This window comes from Gossypium arboreum, chromosome 6, assembly GCF_025698485.1.
Source record: "Gossypium arboreum isolate Shixiya-1 chromosome 6, ASM2569848v2, whole genome shotgun sequence".
Classification (NCBI taxonomy): Eukaryota; Viridiplantae; Streptophyta; class Magnoliopsida; order Malvales; family Malvaceae; genus Gossypium; species Gossypium arboreum.
This window is the reverse complement of record NC_069075.1, coordinates 140,034,059-140,048,529: the sequence shown is the minus strand read 5'-3', so window position 1 is coordinate 140,048,529 and position 14,471 is coordinate 140,034,059. Positions and strand designations below refer to the sequence as shown.

The window sequence follows — 14,471 nt, the reverse complement described above, 5'->3', positions numbered from 1 at the left end:
TTGAACTGATAAAGGACTATGATTTGATTATTGATTACCATCCGGGTAAGGCTAATGTTGTAGCTGATGCTTTGAGCCAGAAATCTCTGTTTGCTTTACGAGCTATGAATACGCGGTTATCATTGACTGATGATGGTTCAATCCTAGCAGAATTAAAAGCTAAACCGACATTTTTACAGCAAATATGTGAAGCTCAGAAGAATGATGAGAAGTTACAAGTTAAACGGGCACAGTGTGAGTCAGGTAATGATTCTGAATTTCGGATTGGTTCTGATGGTTGTTTATTATTCAGAGGTAGGGTATGTGTACCTCAGAATTCAGAGCTCATATAGAAGATTCTACGCGAGGTTCACAGCGGTATTATGTCTGTACATCCGGGGAGTAATAAAATGTATAATGATCTGAAAAATATGTACTTGTGGTCGGGAATGAAACATGATATCTCTGAGTTTGTATCAAGGTGTTTAATATGTCAACAAGTTAAAGCTGAACATCAGATACCTTTGGGGTTACTTCAGCCAATTACTATACCAGAATGGAAATGGGAAAGAATCACTATGGATTTTGTATCGGGGCTACCTTTGTCTCCGAGGAAAAAAGATGCTATTTGGATGATTGTTGACCGATTAACAAAGTCAGCTCACTTTATTCCGGTACGTATGGATTATTCTTTAGATAAATTAGCTGAACTGTACATATCTGAGATTGTCAGGCTACATGGAGTACCTGTTTCCATTATATCAGATAGAGATCCCCGATTTACGTCTCGTTTAGGGACAAATTGCAAGAAGCCTTGGGTACTCGGTTGTATTTCAAGATCGCATTTCATCCTCGACGGATGGTCAATCTGGCGTGTAATTCAAGTATAGGAAGATATGCTCCGATGTTGTATACTAGAGTTTGACGGTAATTGGGAGAGGTATCTACCTTTGATTGAATTTGCTTACAATAACAGTTATCAGTCTAGTATTAAAATGGCTCCGTATGAAACTTTGTTTGGTAGAAAATGTAGAACACCGTTATATTGGACAGAGCTTAGTGAAAGGAAGATACATGGGGTTGATTTGATCCTGGAAATAGAAGAAACAGTAAAGGTTATTCGGGATAGTCTAAAAGCAGCTTCCGATCGTCAAAAATCATATGCCGACCTTAAACGAAAAGAGATTGAATTTCAAGTCGGTGACAAGGTATTTCTAAAAGTGTCTCCTTGGAAGAAAGTCCTCCGATTCGGTCGAAAGGGTAAACTGAGTCCAAGATTTATCGGGCCTTATGAAATCATAGAAGGAATTGGACCGGTCGCTTATCGATTGGCATTACCACCGGAACTTGATAGAATCCATAATGTTTTTCATGTATCTATGTTCTGACGATATCGATCAGATCCTTCACATGTTATTTCTCCGATGTAGTAGAGATTCAACCGGATATGACTTACGGTGAAGAACCGGTCAAGATATTGTACGGAGACAAAAGAGCTTAGAAATAAAAAGATAAATTTGGTGAAAGTATTGTGGCAAAAGCACGGGATTGAGGAAGCGACATGGGAACCGGAGGAGGCAATGAGGAAACAATACCCAAACCTCTTTACTGGTAAGATTTTAGAGGACGAAAATCCTTAAAGGGGAGAGTTGTAATGGCCTAAATTCAAGGTTATCGAACAATGGTTTCAGTAACCATAGATCCGATTAAAGAGAAATTTATTTCAATATTTTTGCTTGAAAATTGATATGATAGGAAAATCGTATGAAAATATTTATAGAAAAATTTTACCAATTTAGTGATTAGATAGAAAAAGAAATTATTGAAGAAATTGGGTAAAAATAAGGTATCGAGACTTCTATCTCGTAAAACCGAGTCAAAAATAATTTTATAAATATTTATTAAATGTTATTAATGTGGTATTAAAATTTTGTTAGGAAATTTTAATGTTTGGGTAGTCAATTAAATGAAAAGGACTAAATTGTAATAGGTGTAAAAGTTGCTAGAGTGATTAAATAGCTTAAGAGTCTAATGAGAAAGGATTTAAAAGGCAATTAGACCCAAAAGTTATTTGGGTTGGACGGCAAGGGTATGAAATCAGCAGAAAAATTGATAAATTAAGGGTAAAATTGAAATATTGCAAAATTAACTAAATAAAGCTAGGACTAAATAGGAAATATCTAGATTTCTCTTCATTTCTCTTCAATTCCAGCAGCTAAAAATGCCATAGGAGGGTTATCTAAGCTGATATTTCATAATTTTTGCACCAAGTGAGTTAATCCTTGCCTTTTTCTTGTAATTTTTGTGTTTCTAAGACTTTTACAACTAGGTCCTACTATTAAATTCATTAGTTTTTGATTTCATGGATGAAATTGAAAGTCACCATGGTTGAGTGCTGTAAGTTTGTGATGAAATAGAATTAAATTAAAGCTTTAATTTGTTTATGAGATGATTTTATTAGGTAATTTCAATAGAAATTGATTTTTAGGACCTAATTGTGAAAATGCTTGGAATTAAAGTCTATTGCTGAAATTCTGATTCCTAAAGGTTTTAAACTAGTTTAAGGTGATATAATAAAATGTTAATTGAGAAAAATCAGCTCAATTGAGAGGCTAATTGAGTAGGGACAAAATTATCATTTATTAAAAGCTTAGGGGAAAAATGGTAATAAACAGCTTGCACAAAAACAGTTTGGACAGTAGCAATAGACTAACTTTGAAAAATCACCATAAATTGTAGAAATCGAATTAGAAGATGAAAAAATATGGAACTAAAGTTTATTGAGTCTAGTTTCTCATAGAAGAAATAGTGTAAGCAATGGATTTTTAAATTTTTAGATATAATGAATTTTGTGAGATAAGGTCAGAATGAATTTGGGTTCCCCTGTTCTAACTTTGAAAAATCATAAAAAAATTTAATAAAAACAATTATGGGCTTAAATTTATATGTCTAGAATCCTTAATGAGTCTATTTTTAATAGAAACAAACGAGAAAATCATTTTAATTCTGTATGAAGAGATAATAATTTTTAGTGAAGAAGGGTCGAAGCGTCGTAAACGAGCAGGGGTGACTTTAAAGAATAAACTGTACTTATTGGCTAAACAAAAAATTCTGAAAATTTTATGGTGAAAATATATATGAGTTTAGTTTCAGGAAATATTAACGGATATTAATTTGGAGTTCCTTAGCTCAAGTTATAAATAATTTAGTGACTATGACTCAAGTAGACAGCTTTGAATGAACTATAAATAATAGTTGAATTATAGAGAATGTTGCATATGAACATGAAATGTATTGAATTGATAATTAAATTTATTTATTTAGATCCGGAAGATTCAAATACGAAGCTAGATCGAGGAAAGCAAAAAGTTTGGGATTAGTAGATTTTTATTGTTTACAAACAAGTATCAATGTAAGTTCGTGTAACTTGAATTATATTCTTAAATGCTTGAGATTGTATGTTATTTATGTGAATATGATCTGAATGTTCATTGTATGAAAATTAATGAAACATTGATATATTTGATAAAATGGGAAGAAATCCCGGTTGAATGAAAGGAAAATTCGATGGATCTTTGAAAAGGCATTGACAGTAAAAAGGATCTAGCAGGACGGTGATCCTATCTGATATAGCCCTCCAAGAATATGTGTAAAATGGATTTAGCCGGACGGGTAATCCGAATTGGGGTCTAAATTTAGCTTTGGATGGTAATTGGATCCAAACTCATTAGAGTAATTGTCGTTGCAGGGGATTCAGCCTGGACTGGTAATCCCTACAATACTCTATGAGTTTATATTGCAGGGGATTTAGCCTAGACTGGTAATCCCGCTGCAAGGTTGAGGTTCGCGGGAGTGTGCTCTCTGAAATGGATATGTGCACACATGAATATGAATTGACGGACCTGGAATTGTACAATAAATGTGTACCTCTGAAAATCCATCGAAATTCCGATAAATTCAACGGGATAAATATGGAAAAATAACAAGGAAATGGAAACCATGGTATTGACGAGCTCATTAATCATGGTATATATTATTGATACATGGAAATTATTGTACTAACTTGAATGTTGAGTTTGTGCATGTTAGGGTAATAATGCATTGAATGGATATATGAATGTTTATTATATTGTATTGAAAATATTAGGTAAGTATAATTCTTGTTACATGAGCTTACTAAGCACAAAGTGTTTACCCCGTTTTCTTTTTCCCTGTTTTGTATTGTTAAGAGCTCGGAGGTCGGATTTGGTCGGAGACACATCACACTATCAACCTTAGGATTTTGGTATATAAAGAAACTTTATTTTGGAAATCAATGGCATGTATAAGCTAACAAAGTAAATGTTAACGTGAAATGATTGTAAAGTTATCCATTAGTATGGTTAACAAACCTGGTTTTAGATATGTGATGACGTTATCTTATAAATATACATGAATTTATCTTGAAAATATGTTGAATTGATTTGGTTGATGTGGATTGGTCTCGATTTAATATTGCAGGGAAGGTTAGATATTTATAAAGGGGCTATATTGAATATAAAAAAAAATTTAATTCGTAAACTCCGGTAATGCCTCGTACCCTATGCCGGCAATGAATACGGGTAGGGGTATTACACCCTGGACCTCTCTTTGGATATGTCATTCAGATTCTCTTTGATAATTAGTAGTTATAACCCTTGGCTGGCCTATATTGACCAATTTGGAAGGCATGCTCACGATGTTCACTTCATTTGCCTTGTTTCTCGAGGTTGACCTTTTGGCACTTTCTCCCATATCTATTTTCTCATTTCTTATCGCATCTTCAATCATCTCACCGGACATTACTATATCTGAAAAGCTCAGAGCAGCGCTTCCCAACATATGATTAATGAACGGGGCTTCCAGAGTATTGATGAAAGGCATCGCAGTCTCCTTCTCCAAAAGAGGCGGTTGGACTTGTGCTGCTACCTCTCTCCATCTTTGGGCATATTGCCTAAAGTTCTCATTTTGCTTCTTTTCCATACTTTACAGGGTAATTCTGTCGGGTGCCATGTCTGTTACATAACTATACTGCTTCATAAAAGCTTGTGCTAAGTCCTTCCATGATTTGATTTTAGCACGACTCAATTGATTGTACCATTTAACTGCTGGCTCGATCAGACTGTCTTGAAAGCAATGTATTAACAGTTGGTCGTTATTAACATATTCTGTCATCCTTCGACAGAACATTGTGATATGAGCTTCAGAACAACTAGTCCCATTGTACTTTTCAAACTCTGGAGTTTTAAATTTTGGTGGGAGTACTAGATCAGGAACCAAACTCAGATCCTTAGCGTCAATCCCATAGCAGAAGTCAACATTCTCCATTGCCTTCAATTTTTCCTCTAGCCATCTATACCGATCTTCAAGTTGTCTTGGCAATTCCCTCCCTGCTTTTTCCATTTCATCCAGATCAAGAACTTCAAGATTGGTTAGGTTGCCCCTCGGATTGGAGCCTGAGCCTATCGGGTAATCCACTGGTGTAGAAATACCAGCCTGATATTGCTGAGCTCTAATAATAGGTACACCTTGTGGATATGTCTGAGCATTTGTCGGAGTAAAACCTGGAGGGTAGAGAGGCTCCTCATTGTCCTTCCCAGTATTGATCATGGAACTTTTCTTTTCTTCAAGCCTCTTTGTCAGCAATTGAGACAACTGGTTCAACATATTCCTTTGAGACTCTAACACTAGATCTCTCATATCTTGCCTAATCTTTGCCAGTTGCTCTTGCATCTGTATTTGTAACTGGTTTTGCATCTCTCTTTGAAGTTATTCAAGTCTTTCCAATCTTTCGGCCATATCTTTTGTCTTAGCACGGGTACCGTAACGACTCTTGGTTGGTAAGTTTTTATTGTTTTCCAGATTAACTGAAATGATTTCAACTAATTAGGGACCCTTTTATGAAAATCTAATTCAAATGATGTAATGGTGCGATGCAATGCAAATGCATGGGATGAATGCAAAAGAAAGAAATGTGTTGATTTTAAATTCAATTCCATTAGAACAACTTTTCTAGAAAACAAATTCCTTTACATAAAATGGATTATATATACGACCTTACTTTCATATTCCAAGCAACGCCACTGATCCCTTTTCTTTTGTAAGTATCAAATCTCGCAAGCCTCCAATAAATGCCTCCACTAGCTTTTCTTTGCTTGATCCAGGACACGACTCATTATGCTCACGACTTTAATTAGCTCCATTAAGAAAATCGGGACGCGACGGCTCTCGAACAATCTTTATTGGTTTGAATCTTCAGGTAAAAACTTGTTTTTCTCCACGAACTGTCAGCCTTCTTCCGTCAATTCAAACAATCGTATTATAATCCCCTTTATCAGGAAATTCATTTTCTTATGACAAACTGTTCTATTTAGCAATCAAATATGAATCAACACCTCATTTCTATGATGATGTAATGCAATGCAATTATAAACAAAACAAAAACAAAACACGTTAGTACAAGTGAGATAAATATCAAATAAAGTACCTATTCAGGTGACCACTAAATTTGGGCAAGGTTCTACTTAAGGTGGATTCTCAAGGTTCACTATATGTAGCTCGGTTCTAGAGAAAGGGTACTTGAACCAGCAAATTCCTCAATTCTCACCCATTATAGGCTTATATGAATCGAATTCGGTTCAGAGGAATACATTTCCCTATGACCATACGGAGATGAAAATCTTTCGAAATCATAGGTACGGATGTATCCCGGAAGCAATCCACTAGCCCATACAGAGGTGAAAACCTCACGAAGGCATAGCTTCTCATTCCCACTTAAAGGTATAACCACAACGGTCATGCAATGCAATGCAATATTATTCTACAAGACCCACCACCATACCAACAAATGCAATCAAAAGAATCATGACTTTCAAAACAAATTTTCAATTTTTTGACAAAAGGACAGCAAATAATCAATTTTATGGCCTGACTCTCTTTGTTCAATCCCCAGCGGAGTCGCCAAGCTGTCGAAACCATTTTTTTATTTGAAAGAAAAAAACGGGAATCGACATTTGAAAACCAAAATGTGGAGTCGCCACCAATCTCTTTGCTTAGGTCTGATTGGGTCACCTACTAAAACATTTTGTTTCACTTGAAACAATTTTGGTTCACGTAAAATCTAAAAAAAAAAATCGAAATGCCGAAAATAGATCAAAAATCACCTTCTAATCTTTGATTGTATTTGGTATGCGTAAAATATTTCTCTGAAAAAAAAGCAGATCCCCCTCTTTACAGTATACAATTGGCTTTATATGGCCAAAATCAAATATAAAATTTACAAATTTCCCCTTTTCCCCCTTCATTTGTTTCTTTGTTATTCATTATATTATCATCATTTCTTTGTTGTGATTTTCATTTGTTGCGGTATGGAGCCATTGGTGATGGCGCCGTGGGATTGGCCGAGGCGATGGCGGTCTTGGAAGTCTTTGAAACACTGTCGACACAAAGGAACCTTAGGGTTTCTGCCGAAAATTTGGTTTAGTTTTGGGCCATTGGGTGCTAGGCTATTTGGGTTAATTGGGTTAATTTGAGTTTAATGTTTGGGTCAGATGCTGGGTTTATTTTGGTTTGGGCTCTGTTGTAACAAAAGGGACTTGGATTATTAAATATTTCGTTTTATTTATTTTTTTATTTTATTTTTTGGTTTTTGTTATGGGCTCGGGCGAAATGGGCCTATTACAATTATAATACGAATATTTTATGGCATCATCAATAATTCAACTTTAACATAAAATTATAAAGATTTAATATGATTAAACAATTAAATGATATAAACAGTAAATTTAATTTAATAATATAAATAGCTAATATAAATAAAATTATCTCTATTTAGATTGATTCTAACTCAAAAATTAAATTCGATTCAAACTAGAAATTCGAAAAAAAATTCGAGTTGACTCAAATAACTAAATTCGTTTAACTCAAAATTCAAATTTTTTCGATATTTTCGAATTGAATTAAATTTGTTCACTACTGAAACAGACGCTTCAATTTTTCATCTTCAATCAAAACTCAAATATAGGGTTAGGGTTAAAATAGGGTAAACCCGAAAAAAATGGAAGGCTGGGACCCGAATATGAAGTCGATGCTGACCCAAATCTCGCTATTGACAACAAAGGCAAGCCCCAGAGATAAAGCGACATGGACTCAAAGGCTTAAAGAGGAATACACAGCTCTAATAGCCTAAACCTAGATGAACAAGTCCAACGATAGCGATTGGTTCCGTATATCGATAGCCATTCCCGAAGGTAACTGTTGGACTGGCAAGTGTTCATACGCCCATACTCTCCTTAAGTACAAGTTAGAAGTGCTATGTAACAATATATTTAAACGTATAAATAATCGATTCATAAGAAGCAGTATTTTAACATGACAATTGATTTAAACATATAAAAAATATATTCAAAAGAAGCAGTATTCCAACAATTAAGACGAAATAGCTATCATTTGACTTGGTTAACCATTTTTTATTCCGTTTTCATAGGAATGCTCACTGCTTCACAAGTTATCATTTGACATAATTTTAAACAAAGTGACCAAGGTTTTCTTCCTCCCTTTTACTTTGGCCAAAATTTACTATAACATTATCTAACTATTTTTGTTTCATTTTTACACTTCTAACAAGTTACAAACTGTCTCCTAATTAGTTATTTTCCTTTTAAAAACATACACATTTCACTTAATTTTATAAGCTTTCAAGTTCTATCAATATCCTTTAATAGTAACTTTTAATATACTTGATAAAACAAAAACTATCGGTACATATATATAAAACAAGTTTCAAATATTCAAAATCTATGAAAAGTTTGAAGAAAAATATACCTTATACTTCAAATTTAGAGGAAAATGATAAAGAACTTTTTTTTTCCTGTTCTTGCTAAGCACCATTATGAAGAAGAAAGATGATAAAAGTATATTCCATCTTTTCTTTTCTTTTTTTTATATATATATTATTATATTACTTATAAAATATTATTATGTTAAGTAAACTATTAAATAAACATTAATTTATTATTATTTAACAAAATATCATTCAAAAATCATCATGAGTAATTTAGCTTCTTCAAGAAGATTTTCTCTTTGTTTTTATCAAGAATAATTTTTTAATATTATTTTTACTCCTCTAAAAATATTGGAGGGGCTTACTTGTATTTTTAGGATGACTATAATATATATACAAAGGAAAAAATTGTAAAGATCTTAAACCTTAAGAGGTCTACTTATATTTTTGAGAAGGTAATAGTGTAAATTTACAAAGAACTAAATTTTTAAATTTTTTATTTCGAAGAGTCAGAAGGTGAAATTTTTATAATTTTTTTTGCTTCTTTGTTATTTGTTTTGATGTGATTATTAATTTTTTGGTTGCTTTTTTTTTTTTATGGCAGATGTATAGAGGAAAGATTTGTTGGACCATATATTGCAAGCTACTTTGGGCAAAAAAAATTGGTATGTTGAATTTTAGGGTTTTTTAGGGGTTTTAATCCGTTGAATTTTATGTTTTCATGATTATTTTAGGAAATAGAAGAATTTAACTTGTTATCTCATGTGCTTGTAGTGTGTAACTGCTAATATAACTATTGGTTTTTGATAGGAAATTGCATCCAAAATCTAAATTGAGGCATAATATAACCTTTGATCAAGTAGAGGGGGATTACATATTGGCTATGTTCATAATCATTGTTGGAAAATTCCATGTTAAAGTGCACCAATTGTCCGTGTAAAACCAACCCTATTTTCAAGTTCATCGTTGAACAGATTATTTGTATGTTCGAAAATTTGGTATGTTTCTTCAGTAAAAGTACTAAGAAAACCTTTGTATTAGAAGTTAGATTACATTTTGTTCCTTCTATTCAAAAAATTGACAAATTTATCTTTGTACATTAAGTTAAAGAGCAAAGTGTTAAATTCCATCAATTTCTACTGTTAAAAATTGATTACTTTATAACAATATAAGCACATGCAAAATGTTACACTTTTAGTACAATGGCATACATTATACTTTTACTTTGTGCTCTTCCTAAAGCTGTCAATAGCAGCAAAACTAGGTTCAGTCGGATTGAAAATTTGAGGAAATATAATCTGGAGTCATATAAAGGAAGATATAGAGAGCAATTCTGAGCAAGTCAAATAGACCAAAGAGCAGTAAAAAATGATATTTGAATGTGCTTGTATTTTGCAGCATCGATGTTGGAAGTCTGCTTTTTCCTGTGTAGTCTAGTTTAAAGGTTCAGTATGCTTCATCATTATACTCTACTCTATACACCAATGCGTTCTGGCTGAGGTCTGAAAGAGAGGGAAAAAAATCATCCTTTAGAGCAAACCAAATATAATGACAAGCAGCATTGGCAAATGCAATAATCATCAAAATAGAAGCAACTATTTGGGGTAAAGCAAGCCTTTGGTTAAAATTCTCTGCCCAAAGCTAACGAACTTCAGTTCTAGTTTCCTAAAGGTGCTAGGAGCCTCGTACCCATCCAAAACAACAAGCAGATCGCACAACACATAGTCCTAACAAAACTGAGTCCACTCATTCATCTTGGAAAAAGGAAGACATTTTCACACAACAACTCGACTTCTTTGTACCTTAGCATTACTCAAGTTTTATACGGGAAGTTCAAGGCTCATTATCAGCTTCTTAGTGACAAGAAGAGCAAACAAAATGCAATGACAAGCAGTACTAGCAAATGAAAAATAAGTCAATTTACAAGGATAGGAATAATTATGATAGCACTAACCTTCATTTAGAGCAAACCAAATATAATGACAAACAGCATTGGCAAATGCAATAATCAGTCACTTTCTAAGGATAGAAATAATCATGATGTGAAGGAGGCTCTAACTTTCATTTAAGGCATCAATATTTTATGATCAGCGGATCGAAATGAATCAGAGGTTCCATGTCCACCATCTCCAGCTGCATAAATCCCTCCATGCCTGTTGCACCACATTCTGATTATAAGGTACTCAAAACAATTAAGGGTATAGCTGTGCCAAACCATACACCACTTGTCATTACCCAAATGAATCAGAGGAGCACCCACTGGTGCATGAAAATTCTGTTAACCACTTGAGGGGCAACCATTTCTTATCCTGCACATCATACGCCTTCCAAAAGGTCTCGTCACAAAACTCATAGAAAACATACAGCACATTGCCCGCGATTCCCACTGTGCGAGACCAATAAGGAAATTTTGGATCGAGGCAAACCCATGATTTATCATTATAGTAATAGGCGTAAAGAGATCTATCGCGACGGAAGTGCACCAAAATCCGAGATCGGAAAGAATCTAGGAGAACAGGAATACTCCGCAATAGAAGGGGTGATCAATGGAACCCAACTATCCCCACTTATATCGTAAACCTCGCCAAAACAAACACCAGATCCCTCGAAGACGTAAATCTTTCCTTCTACAGCAAGAGCCTCGGGAAAACCCCGACAGTACAGCATAGAAGTAGCTTTTCTCCACCCACGTTCAGCGTGCTTAAAATCAAAGCGAAAACATGGTCTGTTGAACGGTAGATCATCTTCCCCCCAATGGCGTAAGCGTGGTTCCCACAGGTAACCACAGAGAAACCATTATAAACATCAGGTGGGATCTTACTCAAAATGTCACTGATTTCACCTCTTTCCAGATCCAAAAAGCGCAAATCACTCCTGCGTCTATCTTCGGAATCCCGCCGTGTCTTATCGAGGAAAAACAAGGCCTTGATCTCTCCATCTCGGTGTCGTGCATCAAAATAACTCGAGCAATTACTAGTATTGCTGCTCATGGTTCACCCTCGTGCTTTGTTTTCAGTTTAAGGGTTTAGTTTCTGGGTAATGGGATGATATGCATGGCCTTTCGCTATATATAGGAGTGTTGTTGGTTGGGTCAATAACTTTTGCGGTTTTCATGGGCTCCACGTTTCTTGCAATCCAATCTGCTGGCCCCGACCTAGGCATAGTTTAGCTTCCTTAGAACATTCTAATTTTGAGTTGACTATTGGGTTCTATTTTTAAGCCGTAAGCATATAAGGCCCTTAAGTGTTGCGGGCCCAATTCGGTTCAAACTTGGGTCATTTTCTAATATTAAAATTCACACCCAACTCATATTGAATATTTCGCATAAATAATTTTTAAAACTTTTTACCTGAATGATTATAAATTAAATGATAAATATACCGATAGAACTAGCAACAAGAAAAATGAAGAAGAATGAAGCCCCATTCGCAAGAAATGAACTTACATAGGAGATGCCAGACGGTTCAACCATGTACAATTGGGGTCCATCTCTATCATAACCTCCTAGAATTACCCCACAGCCGAAAGGCCTGAGCCACCAGTAAAGAGTGCATAAATGGACATTACTTGCAACGCGTTCAGCAAGTTCTTTGACAGGAATGGGTTCACCATACACACTAAACCACCAGGTCCACCACCACCAAAATACAGTTACAATTAGATGAACACATAACAACATAATTAAAGCTGAATTTAAGAAATTGATGTACAGGAGAAAAATAATTAAAGACCTTTGATAACTAGTAGCTTCAGATTTAGCACGGGCCACAATTTGTTTGCCGTCAGCTAATCCAGCTACTGCCTAAATTCGAGCATCCAATATCAGGGGAAAGAGAGCGAGAGACTAAGAATCCAAAGCTAGCATTGACAAATAACAATGTGGCTAAAGATACAATAAATTGAAGTTAAAAGCTGAAAAAAAGTGGGAGGAAACTAGGGAATACCATGCCGGAATGACGATGAACGGAATGGATTCTACGATTAGAGCCAGGTAACATCATTTTTTATGCGATCAGCTTCTCCACTCCCTTGAAAAAGCAATATCTATTTTAACGAAACTATTTTATATTCAAAATAAGCAATCAAAGTAAAAGAAAAAGAAGCATACCATAACGATCCCATCTTTGCATTTTATTCCAATTACAGTTCTGAAAAATAAAGATAATTGAGAACCTAACAATAGCAGAATGTGTATATAATTATTAGTGAAAAAAGAAGAAGAACAAAACCCACTGTTATCGACGGCCTTGGAGGCGTACTCGATCTGAAAAACCCCAGTTCCAATGCTGCTCATCTTTCTTCTCTTCTCTGCACTTGCTTTTCCTACTTCTCACACTTGGTTCATGTTCTTCCTTTCTGTTTCTTCTTCTTCTTCTAAATTGCTCGGCCTTATTTAAATATAATTTTCTCTGTGTCGTGTTCCCAGTTTCTTTCTTCTCAAGTTAAGACCTTTCACCCTGATGGGCCTTTTACGGCCGATGAAGTTCCGACTCCATTTCAGTATTTTGCCGAACCAACCCAACGCTAATTACTCCTCGCTTCAGTCCCTAGTACCGGCCTCACAACTCGCAATGCTAAGGGTACAAAAATGTAGTCCAACACTGTTGAGCTAATAATCATATTTTGTTGTATAAATAGAAAATCCTACTCGGCTACAAACATTGAAGATGAAGTAAAATAGACATGAAATATGCTTTTATTATAATAAAACAGTATCCTAATCGAATGATCACTTTGATGTCTTCTCCAATTTTAATGTACCAAAAGAAAATATAACGTTATACTCAAATTTTATTTTAAATTTCAAACAAAATACCCTCAAAATTGTTAATACATTCAATTTTAGATTTTAGAAAATGATTTTTGAAAATGAATTGGTTTTTAAAAAATTAATGGTAATGTAAATTTTTTCTTTTGTATGGTGAGTATAGAACGATCATAATAATATTTTGTCCGTCCGTTCTACTATATAAACTTATCATTTTATTTTTGTATATATCTAACTATTAAAAGGAAAAAATATAATAAAATATTATTGAAGAAAATCTATATATATATATATAAAGAATCATGTTTAAAACAATTGTAAATATTATAAAAAGTGCAAAAAATATAACTCAACCATGCCAACTATGAATTAGTGTAACAACATGGACCCTAACTCCGGTCCATCCGTATGCTAATGTTACAGTAGATTTTGAATATCAAGGAGAAAAAACAAAGGAACCCTTGACTGATGATGTGATATGACCCAACAAAGAGTAGAATATTATAGGCAGCCTTAGTTAAATATTTTAGATGTGGGACATTTATTCTTATAATTGGTATTCTTATAGTTTATGCGAATTGATGATTAGGTTAAAGGTAACATTATCTCGATAAAGTGTTTAAATATAAGCTTTAAAGAGGGTTATGAATTTTGACATTACTCTCAACAATTGAGTTATTGTTTATGTTTATATACTTTATTATGGTATAACAAATTAAATCATTACTTTAGACTTGTAATAATATTGAAATTCATTCTAATTGCATGTACATTAACTTATTATAAATCATATTTTAGTATAATAGATTAAATAGTTGCATAAAGTAACCAATATTTTGAATAATTATATGAATATACCAATTTCTATTGTACAATAATAAATATAAAATATAACATTTATAAATTATTTTATTTAAATTTAAA

The 14,471-nt window shown here is 33.9% G+C and overlaps 2 long non-coding RNA genes across 3 annotated transcripts; one reads left to right on the top strand and one right to left on the bottom strand.

The window, feature by feature from the left end:
• Nucleotides 1-9,912: 9,912 nt before the first annotated feature.
• On the bottom strand, nucleotides 9,913-13,252 carry LOC108455704 (uncharacterized). 2 transcript variants are annotated; one of them, XR_008284122.1, is made up of 5 exons: nucleotides 13,013-13,252; nucleotides 12,888-12,927; nucleotides 12,511-12,807; nucleotides 12,225-12,396; nucleotides 9,913-10,281 (listed from the first exon to the last, which is right to left on the bottom strand). It is a non-coding gene; the product is annotated as an uncharacterized LOC108455704 (long non-coding RNA). The 2 variants fall into 2 exon arrangements; XR_008284123.1 differs by lacking the exons at nucleotides 12,225-12,396; nucleotides 12,511-12,807; nucleotides 12,888-12,927; nucleotides 13,013-13,252 and adding an exon at nucleotides 10,734-10,827.
• On the top strand, nucleotides 12,653-13,511 carry LOC128293961 (uncharacterized). The gene is made up of 2 exons (XR_008284121.1): nucleotides 12,653-12,770; nucleotides 13,206-13,511. It is a non-coding gene; the product is annotated as an uncharacterized LOC128293961 (long non-coding RNA).
• The last annotated feature ends 960 nt before the right edge of the window (nucleotides 13,512-14,471 follow it).